The sequence below is a fragment of the Macrobrachium rosenbergii genome, chromosome 55 (assembly GCF_040412425.1).
Source record: "Macrobrachium rosenbergii isolate ZJJX-2024 chromosome 55, ASM4041242v1, whole genome shotgun sequence".
NCBI lineage: Eukaryota > Metazoa > Arthropoda > Malacostraca > Decapoda > Palaemonidae > Macrobrachium > Macrobrachium rosenbergii.
In genome coordinates, this window is record NC_089795.1 from 65,640,142 (window position 1) to 65,668,133 (window position 27,992).

General features: G+C 40.5%; 1 pseudogene; it reads right to left on the bottom strand.

The window, feature by feature from the left end:
• LOC136835352 (TBC1 domain family member 16-like) overlaps positions 1-26,920 on the bottom strand; it is a 96,207-nt pseudogene extending 69,287 nt beyond the window's left edge.
• Between the last annotated feature and the right edge of the window lie 1,072 nt (positions 26,921-27,992).

Consider the following 27,992-nt stretch of genomic DNA (forward strand, 5'->3'; position numbering starts at 1 on the left):
TGGTTGTCAGTGATGAGATCTGATGCAGGAACTTCAGAACTAATTACAAAACTGGGTCAGAAGTGGGATTTGCTGTAGCAATTTACTAATTACTTATTAGGTGATCAGCAGTAGGATCTGATGTAGCAATTTCAAAGCTAGGTGCAAGACTGGTGGTCAGTAGTGAAACTAGATGTCACAACTTCAGAATTAATGACAAAATCAGCAGTCAGCAGAGGGATCTGATGTTTCAAAATAGTAAAAACAGCACAGGATGTCGAGGGTTTTCCCCAAGCATCAGAAAATATCTCTGAGGATGAGGAAGCACCATGATTAAAAGAACAATCAGCCTGTAGCAGAGCACCCTTCTAAAGCACTAAGCATTCCTCCAAGCAAAGAGACACAAAGAGCCTTTAAAGAAAAGGCAAAATGTGATGCAGAATACACGAATCCCACGAAATAGGAGGCTTTTAAAGTAAAAGGGAATAGCAGAATGTGTTTAGAGAATATACTTGACATTTTGGAGGAGCAGCACTTTAAAAGGGCAATAATTCAAGTGGGTCTTTCTCTATAACTGTACTGGCCACTTACAGACAGTTAAAGTATTTTATGAAATTAAGCATACCATTTATTGCAAGTATTCTGTTGGCTATGCACTAAAACCTCAATATAGCAAAATCAAATACAGCCTAATTTCTTCCAGAACAAGATTTCTCTCAGACACTTACTTCTTGTACCTCCTATTACCACTGAGCATTTGTTGACACTCAAGCCCAGGATGGCAAGTCCTGTGCATGTTACACCAAAAATCTCACTACTTCTGGACACAGCAGCATCTCACTGCCATCACCACAAAGTCTTGAAGGAAGGGATAGAATTAGTCTCAAATCTCTCATCAAAACTGATAGGTTCTGAGTCTTTGTCACAAACACTGATGAGAGGTACCTCAATCCCTCAAAACGCTGCACTAAGTGAGAGATACTGTGCAGCTTACCTATCTCTTTATTGATGCTAAATTAACAAGAACAGTCTTTAGTGTGACACCACTTTACAAGAACAGTCTTCAGTGTGACATAACTTTCCAAAGACAACCTCAGGGACTTTTACAATACTGTACCTATGTGAGACTACAGAGAGCAAGAGCCACACCAACAAGAGAGAACCTCCTGTGATATCACCAACCACAGAAAATGGCACATTGCCTGGTTGATAGTTACTGTGGACTTTCTGATGGTACCTGCCATCACCCACACAACTCTGAGAAAACCTCTCTTATGGGAGATGCTGGATATTTGCAACTGTGAAGTGCACTTCTTCAACTTCTTACAACCACAGATCTCTCCAACCTCTTCCAGGCCAACCATGGACAGAATCAAGACAGGCTTCCCTGAAGAGACAGGAGCAGGGGTTGCTGGAGCAGCAAAAATAGCAACAGCAGTGTCAGTGTACCTGATCTTGGTCAGAGGAGCCGTAACAGCCAAAGAAGTGGGGCCCACCTAAACTAAGGCAAGAAAAGAACATTTGGGTGAAGATAAATGTTCCAAAAAGGGGGAAGAGTAACACTAAACGTCTAACTAGCTTAGCAAATGAAGAGATGTGACACTGTTAGTTGAGCGAGTGTAGTTCCACACCCCCTTACTTAGGCTTACCTCCCAACAGCTAATCAAGGTACAGCAATCCCATACAAAAGATGAAGGATTATATTCTTGTAAGAACAAATAGTTTTACCATAATACATCATAGGATAACAATGTTAGTCAGATATAAAGCCTTCAAATGGTAACTGTTTCAAGTTTTTGGACAGAGTTACTCTGCCTGTCATCTGGGCATTCACTATGTCCAAACATATATAAATACCATACATTTCTGTGTGTAAGAAGACCTTTGGATAAAACAAGGTAAAAAATTATGGCAAATTTTCATGAATTTATCTCATATTTGTAGTATAAGATGACTGCTAAATTACAAAACCATCTGTGTATATGCTAGCTTTTGCAACAACAGGTATCTTATGAAATATTGGTTATGTAAAGATGATGCTATTACAAATGCTGTTTTACGGTGCCTAAAAGAAACGATTGTTTTGTTTACATTTCATTGCCAATCACAAACAACCCCTAACAGCAACACAAAATGTACAATAATTATATCGTACAAAACTACTATTCATATGACTGAATTGTTCTAAAATTGTGCTGTTTACAACCAAAATGATAATGAATTTTTAATGAAAAATTAATATTATGTTATCCTAAATGTTATTACTACCATAATTACACTACCATTAAAATTTCTGAAAGGTTACCGAAGATAAAAGTTCCTGTGAGCAAAACCATAACTTGATGTTTACACTTTCTCAGCTGGGCTCACACTTATTAAAGTTGATTTCGTTGATATGGAATTATTCCTAGAATATGCTATTTATTATGAAGATATGCCAATAATAAAAATGGTTTTATTACCTTGATTATCAGTTTACTTCATAATGTGAATCTTTTCATGTATGTTAGTTAGTTACTGCACCGAGGCTGAGACTAGCCTGCCGATAAACATCACTTAGAATTAAAAGTCTGATTTTTTGAATGGTAGTATAAGACGACCTCCAATTTTTAGGGGTGAATTTTAGGATTTAAAGGTCATCTTATACATGGAAATATATGGTATGCATATTTTAGATCATGGGTTTTTACTGTTTTATTAACATGAAGGGTTGTAAAATAACATTCATTAAGAAATATGTACAGCACAATATCACTGGAAAGTTAAAATTATGGGAAGGCTGAGGTAGTATGTTAATACAGTAGTTCATTTTCTCTTCATGCACCAATTATGGTAATAACAGTGTCTGAGGATGGTCAGTGTGGATGTACATTTGTCTGCTGATTTTGCACTGAGCAACTAGCTACCAATATGTTCTCACAATCTAGTAAGTGTCTCTCTCTTTCACTCATTCGAAAAATATTTTTTTAAGCGGCAAATCACACTAAAAGTTCAATAAACATTTTATCCAAACCTTTACATACATGCATGTGTTTGTGTGTGGGCAGGGCTGCCTGTAGTGCTGTGAATTACTAATGTCTGGCCTAGCCTACTCTCTTATTCTCTCCATAGATTATTGTAATTACATACTCACTGAAGATATTATGGCAACACTGTTATACTGTACATTCACATGGTATGCAGAAATGTACACAAGCTTACATTTTGTAAGCTACTTGAACTTGGATAATCAAAACTTGGAATACATAAAACAACGATTCATAATGCAAGAGAGACAACAGACTGTCAGATACTTAGATGACTGCTTAATAAAGCTACAACTCATGTAATCAACAAATAAAGTTAAAAACATTTTCAAGTAAAACTGATGATTTATACTACAATATCACAAGGTATTATCACTTTTACAGCTTATATTAAAATAATATGAGAAAAATTTGCTACACCACCCAACAAACTAACAACATTTTAATGTAAAATCAATGATTTAAAACACAGTGTCAATGACAGTGTTTAAAAGTGTTACCTTCATTCAAACAGACAAAAATATTAACAGAGGAGGGACTGCTTGCTACAACTAGCCTAGCTAGGTAGGGCTGACATGACAAGCTCCTTTGATAAAAGTTTACAGTAATTTATCATTTGATTAGTTTCTCATTATTACTTACTGTACTCTGGAGAAAAAAAATTGTTGGAGTGAAATTAAGAGTCACTGCATAAACTTTCTCACAAAATAACAAACTCAGCCACTTTTAGATTCTTATGCAGAGATTTTACTGTAGTCTGACATCAGTAAAGTCTTATTTCTGGATCGGGTCCCGTGTCAGCTGGTGAAAAGTCCATTCAGCACTTATTTCTAGGTAATTCCGTTGCTAGATACCAGAGAAAGCTAAATGAAATGCTGGAGTTACTACCCCAGAGCGAGCTCCATTAGATGGAGTCGTGTATGGAAAAGGGTGAACTACAAAACACGGAACCTTATCATATAGAGATCCCAAAGTCAAAAGTCCCACAGAGAGGTGCCGTTACAAACCCATGCACCACTCGCGGACAGTACACAAATCACCACTAGCCGCATTCCATTTCAGCAAGCACCTACGGTCACACGTGTTTTCGTTGTGCTTTTTATCTTGTGCTTATTTGCATCATTATGGCATCCTCGCAAGGTCTTTCTTCATCAAAGTTGAGTACCAGTGTTACGTTTTTTATTTGAGGCGATTGGGCTCCTTATTTCCCTTTAGTCTAGTAATTAAGGGGGATTTATAACGCCGTCTCGATCTCCTCTCGCGCCCTCACGTGACCTCCATGCGTGGTTCGTGAACTTGGGTCGCCTTGTTTTTCGATCTTTCTCACTGTTCCTCTTCATGTTTAGAATATTTTTCCTATTCATGAAGTCTAATTAGTGATTTTGATTGATTGACTTTTGTATCCCTTTGCTTCGAGAGTGAAGGCTGGTGTTTAGGCTTCGGGCTACCCCCTCGAGCCTATTCGCCTCTTATCATTTCCTTAACATGCCTTATTTTTGCCCTTCACTTCTCTCAGCTTCTGGGAATTTTATTTACGTTGGTACTGTTAAGATTATTTGTTTAATCTTTGCCCTTGTGTTCGGATGCATTTGATATTTGTTGATTATTATGGATATTTCTTTTGTTAGAGGGCGGCCATTTCTCTTCACGTCCACATCGGGTTGGGTATGGTCCTCCTCTTATATTCGTTTTGTTAATTTTTTATCCATTTATCATGGGTTGGTTGTTAGCTTTAGTATTACCTTTTTGGGGCGTTAGGCTATTGTCCCCCTTTTTTCCATGAAAAAGGGGGTGGTCGATCATTCGTTTCGTTCACATGTCCCTCATTGTATTTTGTGTACGTTTTTTCCAATGCGGCGCTCTCCTTAAGTTTTGACTAGGGTCTTTTCATCTTATGTTTTCCCTTCCCCTGTTTCGGCTTTTTCGCGTAGGCTAATAAGCCTCTTGTTTAAGCTGAAATAGCGAGGATCTCGTGTAGCTTCCTCTTCCTGTTTCAGCTTTTCAGCTAGGCTAATAAGCCTCTTGGTTAAGCTGGGATAGCGAGGGACATCACGTAGCCTACCCTAGTTTGGTCATTTCTTAAGGTTAGTTTCCAGTTATTGGTTATGTCGACACACCCTTACCCCTTCCCCCTCCCGAGTGCTCTTTCTCCCCTTGATTCGTTTTCAGTCTTGTTAACTTATCAAGGCTTGGGAGCATTCCTTTCCTTTTAGCCTATAGCCTGTGTCCCCTTTCTCTGCATTGTTTGGCCTGTCCTTGGTACGGTCTCTGACTTTACCAGCATATACCCCCTCCTGGGATTGCTGGTGGCCGGGAGAGCTTCCCCCTCTCCCGTCCACCATCTTTGGCCTTCTTTGCCTCCCCCCCCCCCTTTCTGACCATGGAGGTTGTTCCTCTCCCTCTCCTGCTTCTCTCGTGCTTGCTGGGTAGCTGTCTCAGTCAGCGAGTGGACGTGAGGACCCGGAGCGCCCGGATTGTGCATTCCCACTCTCTGGTTGCTTCTTTACGGTTCTTCCTCCTGGTCTTTTCATCCCTCCCCTCCGTACGTCATCTCCGGCGTGTCGTTTAATTTGGCGAAACTCCGGTTTAGTCCTGTTCTCGTGGCCAGTTAGTGTTTTCCACCTGACTGTCTTCGTGTCCGGACCTTTGACGTTCCCTTCCTTTAGCTAACCACTGTCTGTTATCGAGGCGCATTCCTTGCTTCCCGCTCCGGCGGTTCTAGTGTTTACCGGTCTTCCGTTATTGCTAGTTTCAGAATTTCATTCTTAGTTGCCGGGAATGCGCTTACTCCGGACAGTTTTTACCCTCCCATTTTATTTTGTATCCGTCACTTACTTTTAAGGCATGTTACCCCGGCTAGTTCCGGTATATTTATTATATTATTATGTTTATTTTGTATGAGATTTTATTTTAATCCGGTTACCTCCCGGATCATTCCGGCTGGTCTCACGGCTTTATATACTAATGTGTTGCTCCGGCACACTACTCCGGCACCTTACACGGTGTACTCATAATCTCATACTTTTACAGGTGGTACGCTGCAAAGAACAGGGGTGCTCCGCAGCCCTCCACCAGGCCAGCGGCCACGAAGTTTGTCGGTCCCACTCCGGATGTGTGGTCCACGTAGGGGATCTCATTGTTTGGCACCCTGACGGATGTGATGTTTACTACGCTCTTTACGAGCAAGCTATCGATGATTCGGTAGGTTGTCATGCATCTTTCCTTTTTAGCCAAACTGTATTTTATACGTATTACCGATTTCCCCCGCCTTCAGTAAGCCGCAATAATGTTTTTCTTCCGGCAGGCTGACCGCAAGTCTCGTGATGCTTCGCTCCAGGCCCTTAAAGTCTGGGTTAGCGGCTTCTGACGCAACGTAGGAGCTGGCAATCCATATATACTCTCGAAGGACATTTGCAATGTCCTTTTTCCCGGCGCTTGGATCACAGCTTCAGTCACCGACGATTTTGCTGCTCCGTTGATTGCCAGGATTCGGGAGTTGACCCAGCCCTCTCCAGACGGTTCGGCCCTGAGCGGTGGCGTTTCAGAAGACGCGGCGGATCTTGACCTTGGCCTTGAATCTCCGAACATTGTCCCGGAGCATCAAGCAGGTAAGGGGGTAAGTGAGGCCGGTTCTTCACTGTTTAGCTCTCCTTCTTCCACCGTTTCCTCTTTTAAAGGTTTCTCTAAATCCTCATACCTTACGGGCATGTCTGGATCTATTGTCCCGAAGGTGAAGTCTGTCAGGAAGAAAACCTTACCTACTCCGGCAGGTCGATCTGAGGTCCCTCCGGCGGCGGCACGGGCGGCGAGCCCTGTTCCGTCGACGAGTACAGCCTCCCCCTCCGGGTCACAAGCGGAGTCTCAGTCGCGTCAAGTGGTTCCCCCTCCTCCTGCTTGGGATACGGTCCCTTTCTTCGAGCATTTCCTTGAGAGAATCGACGCGAGATTTGAGAGAATTGACGCGAGGGTAGACAGCAAGCTGTCTGGTCTTGCTAATTCTTTTCAGTCTCTTTCGGAGAAGGTAGAATCACAACAGGGAATCATCCAAGGACTGGCCGACGGCGGATCTCGTTCTAGGTCTCATTCTGTTCCTGACCCTTCCACTCTCCCTCCCTTCGATCTGGGGAATCCTTGGCATCTGGCCCTTAATGCTCCCGAGTACGAAGGTACTCTCACCATAGAGGGTTTGGGCACAAGGAGAGTGGAAGAGTTGGAATTCTATCCTCCGGACCTGACATCCCCCTACACAGGTTTCGCCAGGCTGAAGGGGGAGGTTTGGAACAGGTCTGATAAAGTCCCTAAGGAGACCGTTATCTATCCTAGGGACCAAGCCAAGTCGTCTTTGATGAGGACTCTTACGGAGTGGCAGGCGGAGAACACTAAGCTTACACCAGCCAAGGGAGTGTTCACTATGTTCACTCTAAGTGATGTTCTCCTTCCTCCTTGTACTTCGAAAGTGGCCTCTCTGACTAGTCAGGCTTGCTTTGAAGGTAAACCCCTCCCTCATCTCCGGGAGACGGACCCGACATCTCTCGTCTTTCCCGGGGGCACCGAATTCTGGAAGGGAGACCCTAATACGTTTACGGTGACTTGGCTTGACCCAGAATGCGCTTCTGATCTGATCAGTGAGCAGCTCCCTAAGATCCCGGAGTCGCTCCTGAAAGCAGAGGCTGATACTAAGGATAGGCTCGCCAGGTCTTTGAACTCTTTGACTTTAGCAGAAGCAACTTCTTTGGTCTATAGGGAAGATTCTTTGTTCCAGGTCTTGACGAAATCTCTCTTGGCAAGTTTTCAACAAGACCTGTTTGACTTTATGATTGCCCGACTGGCCTGCCGGAAGCATATCTTTTCAGCAGCCACAGTTCGGCATGAACCAAATAAGCTTCTGAAGAGTTCTATCTGGGAAGCTAATCTTTTCCCACAAGAAGAAGTTGATGCAGTCTTATCTGAGGCGGCTAGGGTCAATCAGAGTCTCCGTTCTCATTGGGGTCTGCCCTATAAACGGAAGCAGTCTGATCTTGCCGGGCCTTCCCCAAAGTCCAGCAAGAAATTTAAACATTTCAAACGCCTCCCGGCTCAGTCCTTCGTCCAGGTTCCCTTACAAGATCAGCCTTCAACCTCTTCCTCCCAACCTCCGCCTCAGTATGTCCTGGTGAACCCGGGCGCATCAGTCTCTGGCTGCCCCCTCCCGTCGTCTCCTCCCCAGCTTTCAATCCTGCATATGAAAGTCAGGGGAAATTTCGCTCTAGGCAGTCAACCAGAGGCAACAAGCCCCGTGGCTATGTTAGGGGAAGAGGAGCCCCCCGCTCCTCTCCCAGGAACAGAGGAGGTAGAGGCTCCAGAGGGGGGAAGCAAACACAGGACCGATGACATACATCCTGTGGGCGGGAGGCTGTACCATTTTTCGGGCCCGGTGGACCTTCTGTCCCTGGGCTCAGAGTATAGTTTCCAAGGGCCTAGGTTGGAGTTGGATCGACGGTCACCCTCCACCAGTCAAGTTTTATCAGGCTACGACCAAGGATCTCGAGGACTTTGTGGCAGATCTTCTACAGAAACAGGCTATAAGGAAAGTGAGGACTCTGAAGTTCCAAGGCAGGCTCTTCAGTGTTCCCAAGAAGGGTTCCGATAAGCGGAGAGTAATTCTGGACTTGTCCGTCTGAATTCCTACATTCGTTAAGACAAGTTTCGGATGCTTACAGTCTCCCAAGTTCGGACCCTACTGCCCGTGGAGCCGTAACCACCTCGCTAGATCTTTCCGACGCCTATTATCACGTCCCGGTTGCGAAGGTTCTTCCCCTTTCTGGGGTTCAGGCTCGGAAGGCAGGCATATTCCTTCAAGGTGATGCCTTTCGGCCTCAACATAGCCCCAAGGATTTTTACCAAGTTGACAGACACGGTCGTACAACAACTCTGGTCTCAAGGGATTACGCTGGCGTATCTAGACGACTGGATCATCTGGGCATCCAGCGTCGAGGAATGCCGGAGGGTTACATCCTTGGTGGTCGACTTTCTAGAATCTTTGGGCTTTCGTGTAAACAGGAGAAGTCCCGCCTGGTTCGAGCAGTTGTTTTCAATGGCTAGGAATCCAGTGGGATCTGAATTCTCACAAGCTCTCTCTTCCTCCTCCCAAGAGGAAAGAGATAGCCAGAGCAACCAGACAGTTTCTCAAGTCCAAACGAGCCTCTCGACGGGCCCAAGAAAGAGTTTTGGGCTCCCTTCAGTTCGCTTCAGTGACAGATCTGCTTGCTGAAGGTAAAACTGAAAGATATCAACAGAGTGTGGCGGAGTCGAGCAAATATCAGCCTCAGAGACAAGGTGTCTCTGATTCCTCCCATCTTGAAAAAGAGACTCCGGCCTTGGTCGACTGTCAAGAGCCTGTCCAAGTCAGTCCTCCTGCAATTCCCTCCTCCGGCGTTGGTTATCCACACAGACGCCTCCCTAAGCGGGTGGGGAGGATATTCTCAACACCAAGAAGTGCAGGGGACTTGGTCCCCCATGTTCCGCCAGTTCCATATAAACGTTCTGGAGGCCATGGCGGTCTTCCTTACTTTGAAGAAGCTTCTTCCCCCCAAGAAGATTCATATAAGGCTGGTTCTGGACAGCGCCACGATAGTCCACTGCATAAACAGGGGAGGTTCAAAATCCAGCCGGATCAACCAGGTAATGATTGCACTTTTCTCCTTGGCGTGCAAGAACAAGTGGCACCTGTCTGCCACTCATCTTGCAGGGGGTCCGAACGTCGTGAGGATTCTCTATCAAGGACAACTCCCCTCGAGTCGGAGTGGTCCTCAGACAGGGCCTCGTTCAATTGGATCTGCAACCAAGTTCCGGGCCTGGAGGTAGATTTGTTCGCAACCAAGCTCAACAAGAAGCTTCATCATTACGTAGCTCCCAACCTGGACCCTCAAGCTCTTTTCACGGACGCAATGTCATTGGATTGGAACAGGTGGAAGAAGATTTATCTGTTCCATCCAGTAAACTTGTTGTTAATGGTCCTTCACAAACTCAGGACATTCAAGGGTCAAGTAGCTCTAGTGGCTCCCTACTGGCCAAAGAGCAGCTGGTTTCCACTTCTGCTGGAACTGAAACTTCGCCACATCCAAATCCCCAGTCCGAAACTAACACAAGTAGTACAAACTCAGACTGTGTCAGCTTCCTCAAAAACTTAAAATGCCCTGGCTTTGTGGACTTTATGAAACTTGCGGCTCAAGGGGATGCTAACGTTGATCCTGTCAATACCATGTTCTTGGAATCAGATAAGCGGGTCTCCACTCTTCGGCAGTATGACTCAGCAATTAAGAAGCTAGCACTCTTTTTGAAAGAATCTGAGGCTACAGTAATGACCATAAATTTGGCAATCTCCTTTTAGATCACTGTTTGAGAAGGGTTTAGCCTCTAGTACTGTTACTACAGTCAAGTCGGCTTTACGAAAAAGTATTTTTGTATGGTTTCAAAATTGACCTCACAGATCCTTACTTTTCTTCCATCCCTAAGGCCTGTGCACGACTGAGACCAGTAATCCGTCCACATATGGTTTCCTGGTTTTTGAATGACGTGTTGAAGTTAGCCTCAGATATCGATAATCAGTCTTGTCTCTACCTTTCCTTATTGAGGAAAACGTTGTTCTTAGTTAGCCTAGCTTCGGGTGCTAGAATTTCAGAGCTGTCTGCACTCTCTACGGAGCCCAACCATGTCGACTTCCTTCCATCAAGGGAGGTTTTGCTGATTCTCACCCTAAATTCCTGGCCAAAAATGAAGATCCATAGAATAGGTGGTCGCCTTGGAAAATTCTCCCCCTTCCTCAAGACCTGTCCCTGTGTCCAGTTCATACATTGAGGGCTTATTTAGACAGGTCCTCTCACATCTCATCTGGGCCTCTCTTTATCAGGGAAGGGGGTAATATCTCTATGTCTGCTATTAGACAACAAATCCTTTACTTTATCAAGCAGGCTAATCCTGACTCAGTCCCAAGAGTTCATGATATTAGAGCTGTGGCCACCTCCATTAACTACTTCCATTACATGAATTTCACGGATCTTACCAAATACACTGGTTGGAAGTCACCCTTGGTTTTCAAACGTCACTATTTGAAATCCTTAGAAGCTCTTAAATTCTCAGCAGTCGTGGCAGGGAACGTTGTCCCTCCCTCTGGTACCCTTTCTGATTCCTATTCAATTCTTCCTCCACTGCCTCAGTTATCCCCTTACAGTCATTTCAGTCAGGCGTGCCTTGACTTTCTCACCTGACCGTGTTATCTGTATATTTGTCTAATTGACACATTTATGTTATAATGTTTTCAATTTTGTATAGTTATTTTGTTTAAGTATTTTTTTTTATTGTCATGTTAATTTTAAGCTCCCATCAGTTTCATTTGTACATTATTTGTTATTATTGCTAGCAATTAAAATTTTTAGTGGACCTTTGGTCTTCTGTTCTTACATTTTGTTATCTCTTGCAGTTTAAGAATGATATTTATTTCTCTGTTAATTTTTCACCGGCTGACACGGCACCCGATCCAGAAAAGGGATTTTGACAAAGGAAAATCTATTTCTGGAGAGGGGACCGTGTCACCCGTGACCCACCTCTGTCATGTGTCGTGTCCCCATAGTAAACATCATTCTGGTGGGGTGTTGCTTTCATGGAATGCGGCTAGCGGTGATTTGTGTACTGTCCGCGAGTGGTGCATGGGTTTGTAACGGCACCTCTCTGTGGGACTTTTTGACTTTGGGATCTCTATAGGATAAGGTTCCGTGTTTTTTGTAGTTCACCCTTTTCCATACACGACTCCATCTAATGGAGCTCGCTCTGGGGTAGTAACTCCAGCATTTCATTTAGCTTTCCCTGGTATCTAGCAACGGAATTACCTAGAAATAAGTGCTGAATGGACTTTTTCACCGGGTGACACGGTCCCCTCTCCAGAAATAGATTTTTCCTTTGTCAAAATCCCTTTTTAAGCACTAGCTAACAACATTGCAAATGTGAATTATCTTAAAGATAGTATCATACTTTTCTCAAGAAAATGTTAAAAATCTGAAAACTGAACATTCAAAGACTGCAGTTAAGTAACTTGGAACATACTAACTGTGCTCACTGAAATATTCTAGTACCTCACCCAAGTTGCTACTGCAAAATGAATAAACATATTTCAATACACACCTTTCTAAATGTTGCTGTACCATCATGCAACACCAGTGAAGAAACAGACAAGGATTCTGATTCAGATGTAGGATAAGGAGAATTACTGCGACTGCTGGCGTCCTGACTGAAAATATAAGACAGAATGCACCTTTGCAATAAAAAAACTTTTACATCAATTTCTGTTCTTCCCCACTTAATATTTAAAAAGCTATTCTATTACATTCATGTACTTATGCATAAATTCTTAATGCTAAACCATGCTTAAAGTTCAAGGAACATTTCTCTGGATTTACTGGCACCTCAACTTAGTGGATTTCATTGTATCCAGCCCAAGAAAAAATAGAATAAATAAATGAACTTTTAAGCTTTTGGTTTTGCAAATATGTGTGATTATCTATTCTCACTGTTAAAAGTTCTAACTAGAGTGTATAGTATAATTACATAATATTATGTGCTCGCTGGACACTATAAAATTTATACTTATAAGTATCATGAATGTATCACTTTTTTTTTTATCTGGCAAACAGGTGCTAAGGAATTCTGAGATGTCTGGTTAAATAAAGAGTAATTCTAAGCATTTATGTATTGTACCTGTACTTCAGAACAATCACACTACCACAACTCATTATTAACACAATCTATAAAAACAGTTCCTGTATGAATATTATCAAAGGAATTTTGTTTGCTGTTTAAAGAAATACTAACAGTATCCATTAGTAAAAGTCAAGTAATACAGCTGTATCTAAATTCATGATAATTTTGATAAAACTGTTGATTTACTTTATCTAACTAAATAGCAAGTACTATCATCACCTTATCATTTAACAAATAAATATTACAATCATGCGCCATTTGCATTCTGGTAATGTTCACATTCTCAAAACCATCAGCTGACTGAGTTTTACTGACATCATTACTAAAAACTGCTAAATGAAGCATAATTGGGCATTACAGTTTTTGTAAATCAATAAAGCTTAGTTTATCTTTACATATACAAACAAATTTTAAGTGAAGTAAAACTTTGATTTTGTTAGTTTGTGTTTTTTCCAAAATGTTTTTCAGATTGCACTTTATTCATTTCTTCAGCTTTAACAATATTACTGCAATTGAGATTACTTCATATATATATATATATATATATATATATATATATATATATATATATATATATATATATATATATATATATATATATATATATATAATGACCTGATTCTCGGTCATGTAAAGGTTCTACCAGTACAAACGAAACATGTAAGATACAATTAACACGTGTATTTTCCTTAATAGTTACACAGGGCCGTAGCTAATATTACACTACCTCATTATGCAATTATAGTCTGAAGGTACTCTGAGGTGGCATGTGCCATGACTGCCTTTCAGACGCGCTTCCTAGTCCGACGACCGCTGAACCCCTATTGATCTTAACTCTTCAAACTGAACTTGCTTAGGTCATAGACCTCAGCTGATTGGTCTCTTATAATGGTAAGGAACCAATAAGGGTCTTCGATGTATGGCACTCATTTGAATTACCCACGGCAAACCCCAACGATCGTATGGCATTCGATGACTCAGCAGTATCTATCTGTTCATTACTCTCTGATCACAAAGACATATGAACAACTAGCAGATTTTCTGTTATGTCTCAAACATGAATTTCTATATAATCAGTTTACCACTCCCACCCTTCAAAGTTCTGTGTCTTGCAGGGCTCACAACACTATTTTTTTTTTACTTTTAATGCTATTTGTGCACTGCCATTTGAGTACCATACCTCCCGACATATGTTACTAATAATTCATGCAAAAACAAAAATCAAATTTAGCAAGCCAGGGTCAAATTGGGCAGTTACAGTTGGCAATTTACAGTGTTATGAATTCCATGCATCACATTGCTATGATCTGATTTTTTTCAATAATAATAATAAAAAAAGAGAATCATATAGGATCAATGAAATAATTTTTAGCTCCACACAGTAACACACACAACTTTCTTAAAATTTGGATTGAAATAACCTGCAGTTCAAATAATCAAAACAAGGTGAAAACCAGATTACTGTTAATCATCAAGACAGAATAATTTTGTAAAATCACAGAAATTGAATAAAAGAATAAATGACATCAAATAGACATGAATAAAATCAACTACAAAAAATGAAATAAAAGATCATGGAATGCAAGCACACAGACATGTTTATGATGTTTTCTTTTCACAACAGCACAAGACATGACACCAGTATTTGTAACCTTCGTCTGTATGCACATTGGGTGCACTACTAATGATCCCCAGACATGCTTGCATGCCATTTTCACTCTCCTTTCCCAGATAGCCAGGCAGTCCCAGGAAAGGAGGTATTTTCTCAGGCCCTCTTGAGGGACCTTTCCACACCTATATGTCCTGCATAGGGACTCACATGTATCACGTGGATGGCTTTCTCTATCAAAGAGGGAGGAAGGACGACACGAGATCGGATGTCACCCGGTCTCTTCTCATATTTACAAAATAAGATTTCTCTTTCAAGGAAGAACATATCTTTGGGCACTGCTAGGAAATTGGGAATTTGCACCCTCTCTGTCCTTCCCAAACTTCTGAGTTACTGAGTTATTCCCGTTTTTCACACCAGGTGCCTCTGGGGCATGCAACTGTTTCTTTCATGATATTACTTAACTCTTAGCTAACCTGGGGTGTTGACCGATTAACTTAAATGGACTTGTATCATCAAGTACTTAACAAGCAGAACTTTAAAGCAAAAATCCCAAAAAGGTCAACACTTGGGTAACTAACAACACTATATCTAACGTTACAGTACACACTATCAGTGAGGTTCACAAACAAACACTTAGCCACATCAAGTTAAAATGCCGTAAAATGCCATTAATGGTGCTGTCAAACACCGTTAACAGCGCTGAAAAAGCGCCATAAGATCGAATCTGCAGTAAGTTGGTGACACTGTATATATATATATATATATATATATATATATATATATATATATATATATATATATATATATATATATATATATATATATATATATATATATATATATATATATATATATATATATATATATATATATATATATATATATATATACAGGCAGTCCCCGGTTATCGGCAGGGTTCTGTTTCTGAGGGTATGATGATAACCGAAAATCGCTGATAAACGAAAATTGGCAATTTTCAGCACTTTTTTGGCAATTTTCAGGGGTTATCGGTGTTGAAAAGCGCCGATTTTCAGTTATCGGTGCCTCTGTTAGGTATGTATCAGCGCCAATACCCAATTATCGGCCCTAGGGAAAAGGCTGAACTGCTTCATCGAGCTTTTGAAGCTAAGCAATCAGCTGAGGGCACCCCTCTCCCTGATACTAGTCATCCTGAACCTATTTTTACAACATTTCCATTTTGGTCCAGGGATGTTAAGAAAATTCTGGATAATATTGATAAGTCAGGCAAAGATGATCCTGATGGTTTCTTCCCTTTGTTTTTTAAAAGAGTTTCTAGTGTGTGGTTTCCCAAGTTTACTAGATTCTGTAGATTTTTATGTTGACGTAGTATCTTTGTGGATGAGCGCAAGATTAGTAATACAGGCCTGTTACGAAAGAGTGGCATATCTGCAGACTCCAGTAACTACAAGGCAATCTCTATTCTCTCTGTGCTCTCCAAAGTTGCTGAAAACTTATTTTAAAGCCACTATATAAGTACTGTACGTGTATGTGGAATCTGAAGGATTGTTAGCTGATACATCAATATATATACATGAAGCAGTGAGGTACCTGTGATCTTTTAGACTTCACATGCCCTTTGCAAGGGAACCTTGATAAGGGTTTTGAGTGCAGACTAATTCAAATAGATTCAGTGCTGCTTTTGATTTAGTAAATCACAAGGCACTTATTTATATAAACTTCAGAATCTTGGGGTGGGTGGATATGCTTTAGGATTTACTTCAAGATTTTCTTACAGCTAGGCAGCAGCGAATTGCTGTGGACGGGATCTTTTGTGAAGGGATACATTTTTATTTATCTATTTATTAATTTTTTCTTTTTTAATAAGTGGTACTCTTCTTTCTGCATTTCCCTTTATTTCCTCTTCTTCCTAATGAACACCATGTTCTTTGGAACCATGAATTTCAAGTCAATGGCCCCTGTGGGCTTGTTCCATAGGATTAGGTTTCATCTACTGAATAATAATAATAATAATAATAATAATAATAATAATAATAATAATAATAATAATAATAATAATAAATAATAATAATAATAATAATAATAACAACTTTGCCACTACAGCTTTTTGCTGCTGAAAATTTAGTAATGAATTAAAAATCCTATTAACACAGTTGCAATTTATGATGAAACTCACCACTTGAGGTTTCTTATATGTTGGGTACAAAAGGTGTAAGTATAATATAAGAGGAATGTCAACTGTATAACAAAGCACAATTTTAAGTCTCTAGATACTGTAATAATTTTATATCTTCTACAATCAAGGATTATAAAATTATCTTTAACAGATCACTTACTTAGCTTGTATCAGCTCATGATTACGACGCAGGCGATCATTTGGTATCCAGCTAAGATGAAGAGTTGTTCCCAATGTGACATCTGCTAAGCATTTGATAACTAGATATCCAGGATGATGTATTTTCTCGCCATCACCACGATATCGAGATGGGGATGCACACAAACATTGTTTTTACCTGAAATAAGTTTTTTTACGTCAAGCAGTTTCATTCAAGTTCTAGGGGAAAGACAATCATATCCACATTGCATATGTTAAGACAATTTTTCTTGACAGATAGTACAGTATCACAAACCTCTTCTACCCTAGATTCCCTCCCATCTGACAATACTCCATACAATTTTTATAGCCTTAACACGAAATTAAGGTTGCTGCTCACAATACCTATCAAAAGTTTTATCCTCACTTAAGCTGACCCATGTTCACTCTTGTTGCTCACATTATAAGCATTTAACTCATACTCCCTATATGAAAAATTTTTCATGGGCAACTTGTTTACAGCTTACATAACTGCATTCGCTGTATATCAAGAGCTATAAGTTACATTCCTTAATTGAAGCTCTTCCTTCCATTATTTTTGATTCATGTTTTTAAAAACAATGCTTTGGTTGCTGAATACAGATGCAAAATATCTTCCTGCATATTTTGTCTCTACCTTCATGCATATCATGCTTATTTTGCATTTGAATTTCACTTTACAAAATTATCTATTTGCCAGTTTACTGATTTTAACCAAATCACATGCCCACAAGACACCCTAAAATCTCTGCGATGACAAATTCTGAACTTCTTTGTAAAAGTTCCTGAATACTGGGTAAAAAATAAATTGATTAATCAATAAATATATCCAAATATCTATCTATCCCACTATCTATCTATCTATAGCAATCAGTGTCCCAGACTGTGTTCATGTGTATATGTATGCCAAGTGTGTGTGCGTGTATATACGTACACATATGCATACCATTCATGCATACTGTATTTAAATACACATGCTATTTATTTAGATGTTATGGCATACAAAAATTTACAAATCCTCACTTATCCAAAACACATCATAAATCAATTTATGCAATCACACATCATTGGTTGAAACCTTTGGTAAACAGGTAATGCAGTATGTTTACTGATAAACACATGTATATATGTACACTACATTTTATCAAAGGATATTATTAAACTGCAGCAAAATAATCATGCACAACACAAGTGAGAGAGATGGGGGTTAACAGATTAAGTAGAAAGACTAATACAATTGCTTACAAAAGAGCAATTTACTTGAAGATATTGCTTGTCAATATAACACACACAAAAAAAGACTGGACACTGCATTTAGTTCTTCTTCCCTTTTCGCTCAATTGTAACCATTAAATTAGATTGTGTTTTGGGGTAACAGGTATTGCATGTCTATACAAGTCCGAGACACAACAAAACAATTAAGCAGCATTTAGACCTTGTTTGCTGTTCATTCATTCATTTGAAACCAATTAAAAACTACAATATATAATCTCTCTCTCTCTCTCTCTCTCTCTCCTCCAGGTTTAAAAGCTCTTGTAATCAACTGACCCAAATGTGTAATGTAATCTTTCCAAGGTAATGACAACTGTAGTTTTGCTCTCTCTCTCTCTCTTAACAGTACTCACAGTAATGTAATTAATATAATTGTGTTACTCAGTATATATGCTGCATTACATATTTACCAAAAGCTTCAAACAATGATTTACAATAATCCAAGCTCTATGGTTATAGTAGCCAGTGATGTATGTAAGATGGTGTAAGGATTTCATAAATTCCTATGTCATACAAAATAAATAACATTACTGTAATACACGCCCATATTTGAATGAATGTTTATCATATTTTCAATGTGGAAGTACCAAACTAAATAGTAGCTACTTGTTCCATGTATGTGTGCCTATGTATATGTACTGTATATGTATGGATCACATTGCTGTGAGCTTGCTTGCCTTTCTCTTTCTCTTTCTGGGTTATTCTTTATAAATAAAGAGATTTTTAAGTCTAGCTCACATAAGCAGTTTCAGGTTACAAGAGAGAGAGAGAGAGAGAGAGAGAGAGAGAGAGAGAGAGAGAGAGAGAGAGAGAGAGAGAGAGAGAGAGAGAGAGAGAGAGAGAGAATTTCAATGTTAATTTTTTTATACATTTTATATAAAGTATACAGCACAATGTTAATTTATTGTGTGTACAGTACTGTACATTGTATTCTGTGCTGTTGATAAGCAGACTAAATTAAGCTGCTTTTGTTTATAAGCATATTTAGTGTTAACAATTATGCAGTATTGACAGGGTTGGGGAAGTAAGAGTACAAAGTTGCTGTTTTACATCTGTACAGCATTTTCATGTAATACAGTACCTGAAAACTTCCATTACCTGGCAGGGTTTTGGCTGTATTAATCCTGATACGGGAGAGATTACTGGGCATGATGGGAGGAGAGCAGTAGTAATGTTGTTTACAAGAATAAGCATGCAGAGAGGAGTTGTTGGGGAAGATGGGTAGCTGTGGAAGAAGTTTCCTGGGCTGGAAGAGGGTGGGAATGCAATGTTGGATGGGTGGAGAGGGGTAGGCAGGCACTTGAGCTTTTTTTGTTTTATGTTTTTTTTTACTTATGCTTTTTCTACATTTCATTAAAGGATATTACAATACTGTACTGTACTGTAACGTGTAATGAAATAACCATACACAAAGCAAAAAAAAAAAGAGAGAGAGAGAAATACAGAGACAGACAGAGAACAACTGATACTGTGCTAAGAAACACCCTACTGTACACTACTGTAATGATCATATGTGACACAACTGATTCTGTTTGTATCATCCAAAATCTCAGACTCACCATACCAGTTGCTACATATTGTTAAAACTTTTTTCCATTTCCAATGCCATGCATGTCAATAAGTTTGTGAATTCACAGCTAACACTATTTTCCTTATTGTTATATAAATATGATATCTTTTATGCACTGGTATAATCTGTAATCTATGTCATGAATTGATTTTTTTTTACCTTACTCAGCTCAAACCACAGTGTGATAAGATTAGCAGTCCCGTCAATGCCAGTGTTTTAACTTGCCACTTGAAGTGGTCATCATAACTACACAACACATAACAATAGAAGTCATAAAAAATGTCAAAATACGAATATGAATTACAAAATTTATTCTTTGAATTCTGAAGTTTTAAGCTATGTTCAAACTGCCTTTATGGTGCAAAATGATTTTTCCTTAACTGACTAAGAATGTTATTTTCTTGTTATTCTACTTTTTGTGTATAACTAATTCATTCATAAAGTAACTTGAAGTGCAAGAATATGTAGATAACTTCATATGCTTCCTGGCCAAAAACTGTCAATGCATAGAAATGTGAATGCTAAGTGTAATGTATTTTTAGCGAGTGAAGAAAAACTGACATGCCTAGGCCTAGGAACAAAATCTTAACATTAACAAATGTGTAATTGCATATGTAGATATTTGCTAGTAACCATTATTTTTAAGTAGTTAGGGAATATAGCACCAAAAATTTTATCTTTTATGAAAATACAAACAGTATTCCTATGACAAATATAAAATAAATAGGTACAGCCTATAACATGTTTGTTTTTTATATTTTATTAAAGGATATTGCTGCACTGTACCTGTTAATAAAATACAGTAATCATATGCAACAAAAAAATAAAAAGAGAGATAGCTACCAAGGGAACAACCAATACCTTGGTAAGAAACACCTTCATCCATAAATGTAGCCTATGAAACACACACACACACACACCTAACTTCCCTTTCTCCCCATCATTTTTCATTTTTTTATTTCTTGGTGTTTTGTCATACAGTAATTTTCACTGCATACAACGACAAATAACGCCCCCCCTCCAAAAAAAAAAAAAAATTACAAAGCTAAAGAGGAGAGAGAGACAGTGAGTAGTTTTCATGATTGTTATTGACTTAACAGCACGTCACTTAACATGTCATCACACATCACTTTGTTTATTGCTTTTAATTGGCTGATATGGATGACTCATCAGTTTAATAGTGTATGGTAGAAGGTGCATGAGTGGACAACCACTCATGTTTTTTGTAAGCTTTCCCACTTGGCAGAAATACACATGACATTACACATCATTGTTACTTTTTATTTTTAATGGCTGATGGACATATGCATCATAAACATATCATTCTCTAATGGGCTACATCCAGATCACTCGCTTTTTTTAATGGTTGTCCATGAAGAATTGTTTAAGTTTATTCCTGTTCTATGTACAGTACTGTACTTATATTTGTTGAATTCACATATATTTACTAGAGTTGGAATGGACCCACCTTCACCATCATAGCCAAGTATTTATAGTTGGTTTAATTTCATCCATCCACTCATGGGTGCAGATGTGGCACATGCATGCGTGTAGCTCATGACTGGCTGACAATCAACAATTATGATATTATTAGCTCATTGTTTAAATATTAAAATTTTTCTTCGGAGAGACATTTGAATGGTTATATATTTAAAGAACCCTAATACAGGCAGTCCCCGGGGTTACGTGAGGGTTCCGTTCCTGAAGCACAACGTAAGCTGGAAAACGATGTAAACCGGAACACTGTACAGTATTAAAAATTTATAAAAATTAGAAATTAAGTGGTGAAAATCTTATCTTTAATCCTCTGGCTGTCTTGAAAACTTCCCAATTGATTTACCTTGCTTCTGGTGAGGTGTCCATCCATGATCTTGTAGAATCTCCTCCAAAAATATACAAATATTCTTCCGTTACTCACAGCGGCTGTAAGACTGAAACGACATAACCTTAGAACAACCGCTGTAACCCGAACAGATTTTTTTATGAATATATTTGAAAAGCTCCGTAAGCTTAAAACGATGTAAGCTGAGGCCAACATAACCTGGGGACTGCCTGTACCTTCTTACACAAATCATAAACATGGCAATTTGTGTTAATAACATAATAATACAATCACACGAACGACAATCTTGTATTAAACAGTCTACTCAGATCAAACAAAAACAATGGGCATCATGGGCTTTCAGATCTCACTGGTATAGGCCAGGCAACACATGACCTATGCTCACCAACTGTTCATATTGCAAGATTTCCTTATCATTTAAATTTTATTCTATATACAATTTCATTGCACGAATATGAAAATAACTTTATTATGATACCAAAGTTATATCCACATCCGTAAACTGTCCTCTAGAACACAAAATATTGGCAAGAGAAAGGTAGGCCTGTTTGTCTAATAGTTTATGATACTGGCCTTCTTTTTAACCCTTTGTGAGCGGGTGTCATCAAATGACGACTATTTATAGCTTTAGAGTAAATTCAGGTATCGTCCTCTGACGATAAACATTTTGCACCATACGGTTTAAACGAATTTTGCGGGAAAAGTGTTCAGATTACTTCCATGGGCCATAAATGATTCATGGCAACTCTTACAGCAACTCTAACAGAGAGCTGTACAGGAGAGAGATCAGTTTGCCTTGAGAATTCATGGGGTAATGTACAGAATACTGCCCACTTTGCTTGGTAGACTCTGAAAGAAGACTGTCATCTACACTTAGCAATTTGCTTCCACAGCTGGTTTTGAAAAACCCTCGCTCTTATGAGTCTCCTGACATTTTTAAACCTGTCAGAGCAAGAGCAGATAGGTTGTGGTGGAACCGGTGGAAATGCGGTTGTTTGAGAAGCTTTGGCTTCTGTGGAAGGAGTCTGGGGTAGTGGACTAACAGCTTGAGGAGATCCAGGAACCACTCTCTTTGTGGTCAAAACGGGCTAACAGAGTCATCGCCATACTTCCCTCACCATGTTGAATGGCAGGAAGGCATTCAGGTCTAGGTTTGACCAATTCTGGAGCATGGCACCTGTCACCCATGCCAGAGGGTCCAGTGCTGGAGAGCAAAATAACGGGAGGAGATGGTTCTTTGATGTCGCGAACAGGTCTATTGACAGCTTCACCAACAACTTCCACAGGTCGGTGCTTGCCTGTGGATCTAAAGCCCATTCTGTGGGTAGGACCTGTCTGCGCCGACTTAGCCCATCCGCTAGCACATTTAATTTTCCCTGGATGAATCTTGTCACCAGAACAGTGCGGTTCTTCTTTGCCCACAAAAGGAGGTCCTTGGTGGCCTTGTAAAGGGAGGAGTGAGTGCCCCCTTGATTCTTTATGTAGGCCAAAGTGGAGGTGTTGTCCAACATCACTGCTACTGTCTTGTCGAAGGTCACTTTTGCGAATGATTGAAGACCCAAGTGTATAGCCTTCAACTCTCACACTGATATGTAGATCCTTTCTCTTCTGGAGACCAGATCTGAAGCATCTGAATACAAGGAAAGGCTGGGGTGCAGAGGAAGGAGCAACTTCCTTCCAAAAGTCTTCTTTCTGAAAGCCACCATCTCAAGTCCTCCCTGATTTCTGGAGTAACTGGAAAGCCAAACGAGTCCAGATGGATCTTCCTGTTCCAGCTGGCCTTCAGGAAGAACTGCAGTACCATCATGTGAAGCCTCCCAGGCTTACGAACTTCTCAATGGATGCAAGGGTTCCCAAAAGGCTCATCCACCTGTTGGCCGACAGGACTTGAGCATGAGGAAGTCACGGACTGTTTGAAGGCATGATTGCACTCTTTTTGGGGGATGGGAAAACCAAAAAATTCAGAAAGTCTATTATCATCCCCAAACATAGAATCACTTGAGGCAGAGACAATTAAGATTTCTTCACATTGATGAATAAGCCCAGATCTTGGGCAAGAAGTAAGGTCTTCTGAAGGTCCTCTGTGCACTGTTTCTTTGATGGAGAGTGTAGAGTCAGTCGTCTAACTAGAGGGGATGTACTGATCCCCATGACGTGGAGCCACTTCGCAAGAGGGGCGAGAATGCGAGTGAACACTTGGGGAGCTATAGAGAGGCCGAAACACAAAGCTCGAAATTGGAAGACTCTGCCCTGAAACACAAATCTGAGGTACTTCCTGCTGTCTGGTTGTACTGGGACTTGGAAGTAGACGTCCTCCATATCTTTGGTCACTATCCAATCACTCTGTTGGATGGGAGATAGGATTGACTGATTTGTTTCATCTTGAATTTTGTCTTCTGAATGATGACATTCAGGGCACTGACGTCCAGGACAGGTCTCCAACGCCCGGATGACTAGGGGACCACAAAAAGACAGTTGTAAAACCCTGGAGTGCTGACATCTTCGACCAACTCTACAGCTCTTTTTGCAAGATGGGATGATACCTCTTCTGCAAGTGCTGAAAGCCTCTCGGAGCCTACTGAGTAGGCTGTCAATGCGATGGGTGTTGACACTAAGGGAGGATTCTCCTGAATGGGATGGAGTATCCTCTCTTCAGGACTAGCAAGACCCACTGATCTACTCCTCTGGATTCCCATTTCTCCCAAAAGTGTAGGAGCCTTGCTCCCACTGGCACAAGGAGGACTGGACTCTCACTTACGAGAGGAGGGTTTTGAGGAGTCTTCTTGGCTGGACAGGATACATGCAAATTGGAACGAACACGGTCTAGTCTGAAGTCTTGTCTTACTGCCCTGAAATGGGTGTTACTGCAAAGGCGAGGCCAACTTAACAGAAAATGAAGGTTGATCCTTGAAGCACTTGGCTGACTGGGCTAACAGATCCTGTGTGGATTTTTTCTGTAGATCTCAGGCTATCTCTTGGACTGTGGCTTGAGGGAAGAGGTGCATACGGTCCAAAGGTGAAAAAAGAAGTGCCGACTTTGGGAGGTAGTTACTCCTTTGGTGGTGAAAGAGCACCAAAGTTCTCTTTTCTTCAGCATACCTATAGCGAATAATGAAGCCAGTTCCATAGAGCCATCCCTAATGACTTTATCGGCGCAGGATAAAACCCTAGCCAGTCTGCAGACAAGTCCTTTGCCATATCTTTGCAGTCTTCAATTTTCTTTGCCAGCACTCCCACAGTCTAGTCTAAAAAAACTTTAGGACCTCGAATATCTTGAACATATTCTTAATGAAGTGGTCAAGTTCGGTGGCAGAAAACATGGCCTTGGCTGAAGCAAAAGCTGACCGTCTATTTGAGTCTATCAGGCAGTGACTCCAAAGGAAGGAGCTTCTCCTGTAGCGCACGCTTCATATCTCTTAGAAGCAAGACAAGCAGGGGAGTGCAGAAGGCTGACTTGCCCTGCTCTCTCTTGTCCGAGAACCAAAAGTCCATTTCTCTCAAGGCTTTCCTGGATGAGGAAGACAAAACCATCTTGGGGAGCCTGGAGACCTCTACAGGCTGATTCCTCATACAGAAGGTGGAGGCAGGAGAAGCCGGGACAGCTGGCAAGAAAAAGGACAGAAAGGCGACCAGGAAATACCTAAACAGGTTAGCGAAAGGCGATGAAGATGAAGCCTGGTATAAAACCTCCAAGAAGAAGAAATCAATGAGGTTGGTAAGTCAGGAGGGTCTTGAATTATTGCTGGGTTCTTCTGAAAGAGACCCATAATCTCGTCTAGTTGGCACTGAATCAGGTCCATCGAAGAATCATGCAGCATGGAGCCAAGAGTGGATGTAGAAGTTAACTGTAAAGATGGAGCCGGTCGCCGGAGAGTGGCGCTGGATGTTTGACAGGCGGCGCCGGGCACTCAAGCATGGGCACTGGGTGCTCAGGAGCCACTGGGTACAGTACTCCGAATCTGTTGGGCACTTAGATGACGGCTGGGCGCTTGCATGAGCAAGATGGACACTTGGGCGACAAATACTGGTGTACAGGAAGGAGAAACTTGTTCCGGGCTGGCCCAGAAACTACAGGTCAGCTGAGGACTATGCTCAGGTTCCTTCACATGCTTGCAGGGGAGGCAGAGAAGAGTGGTCTGTAACCACTGCATGACTCTTCAAGGGACGATACCTCATAAAAGTGCCCTTGGAGCCCCTTGTCCGAGCCGAGTCTGAAGAACTAGAAGAAACTTCGTGGACTTCCTTTCGGACGCCTTTCCAGCAGCTGTCCACCGAGTCTTGGGACTGCTTGACAGGCTCGGTTGAGGGGGTGCCTACCCGTGGGCAAACCCCATCGACCTCTCTTGGACTACCAGTATGCCTCCTCCCTGGTGCATGGGAGTTTGATAGCAAACTTTGTCTAGGAGTGCCGGCAGGACGGATAGACACCTCCTCCACTAACACTTCACTTGCACTTGCACTCTTAGCACTGGCTTAATCCATAAGAACTTTAACTGAGGCACTTAACTGTTCCATAGTAGAAACTATGAGCCCAAAATTCTGATCAACACAGGCTTCTAGGGTGGCAATGGCATCAGGATTTTTAGTAAGGGGGCTGGGTGAAGGAGTAAGCTGAAAAGCTAGAGGGCTGGTTAAAGGGGAAACAGCAATAGAGTAGAAGAAAGAACAGGTAAATTGGTTATTCCTGATTAAGGAGTACACTCTATGCTAGCTACATTCCTAGCTTCAGCTCTAACTGTTGCTTTTCTTTTTCTGTCTCTCTCTAACTTATCTAAATGAGATTTTAAAGTTTTCCACTTCCCATGATCTCAATCCCTGCATTCAATACAGGTGAAGTCACTCAAACAAGTCTGTCCCCTGCAACTACTACAGATTGTGTGGGAATCATAAGACGCTTTTTGTCAACCTAATTTTGCAGCCTTTGCTACAAAACCGGATACTAGAAGCACTAGTGTCAGACATTGTTGGGAAAAGTAAAAATTATGAAAAAACAGGTCTAATATAACCTAAGCTTATTTGGAAATAGCATGAATGCTACCAAGATCAAAGAATACATCACCAAACGGAGACTAAGAACAACCATCCGTGACCAAATTCAAACCAAAGCTGCTTGAGATAACTGAAGTACAGTCATTAACCGCCAGAAATGAACTGAGCTCTTCAGCTGTGTTGTACCTATCCTTCCACGAAAGTGGGTGGGACCTTGTCATCTACACTAAAACAATAGAGCACTACCATGAATTTCAAAGTTTTAGCTGCCGTGTGAGTAAGAAACATAGGCTATGTAATTATTTGGTAAGTTATATATAATATAAAACTATATTTTTCATATTGGCATAGCCAGGATGATTCTTGCTTCTAAAGCAGTCTATGAGTTCTGTGCTAAATTCTGAAGGTACAATCAAAATGCAAACACTGAAGAAACATGTACAGTACTCACAGAAAACAATATCTCCATCTTCATATGCTGGCTTTGATGATTCAGATGAAGTAATCCCTAAGAAGCTTGAAGCCCGCCAAGTATGCCATTCAACGACATGGTAGCCTTGGTTATCTTACAGAAGCAGATTTAGATGAAGTACTGTACACAATAATCCTAAGCCAACTCTCTCAATCTTGATTTCCTCATGATCCTTGAAGTTCAAATAGAAGGAAGGATTAACCTTGACACAAGAATCAAATACAGTATATGGCTCATTGAATGAGTTGCCAACAATGTCTCATTAAAAATTACTAATATTGCTTTGCATAATTAAACAACAGTATGTTAAAGCATTACTGTAATTATACAATTTCAGGAGGATAAACAATTAGGTCCAAAAACTGTACCTATTAAAAGATTAATCATTTTGATATAATGAACATATAGTATTACAAATCAAACAACAGTGCAACCAGCCTGGTATCCAGACTAAGTTAGGATTTAGTGAAAGGTCATTGAGAGAGAGAGAGAGAGAGAGAGAGAGAGAGAGAGAGAGAGAGAGAGAGAGAGAGAGAGAGAGAGAGAGAGAGAGAGAGAGAGTTATACTGTATTGTGGATCTTCAGATGTCACATAGCAGACAGCTACAACCAGCAATTAGATGGGCACCATGAGAGTAGCCCCATACACCGTACTCTGTTTACAAGAGGAAAATTAGAAGTGTATATGTCCTGTGTACAGTATATGAAAAAGAATATGAATGAAAGGGATACCTTCTGGGAGTATCTGAAACTTACCTAAGTGGGTTGAAAAAACAAGTACAGTAATGATGCTTGTGATACAGATTTTTAAAGCAAGTGATGTAGATATCATAGAAAGATGTAGTTGTTAGGAGAGCCTTGTCGAAATGTGTTCAGATAGGGGCCTGCCTGATAGAAACATCTGGTCTCTACAGTAAATACATTATTCATAAGTATACTAAGGGAAGAGAAAATGACAGGGAAATATTTGTCAGATTATGAGGTAGTGCAGAGTACAAGAGATACAAGTTGATAATATGGTCAAACAGGAGTGGTTGGTATTTATATGATTTTAATAGTTTGAAAGTAAAGTGAAAACCAAAAGAAGCTTTAGCTGGACAGTATTAGGAAGGTATATAATACAGTATTGTATGTGGATTTTGACTGATGAAGTAAAATAAGACTG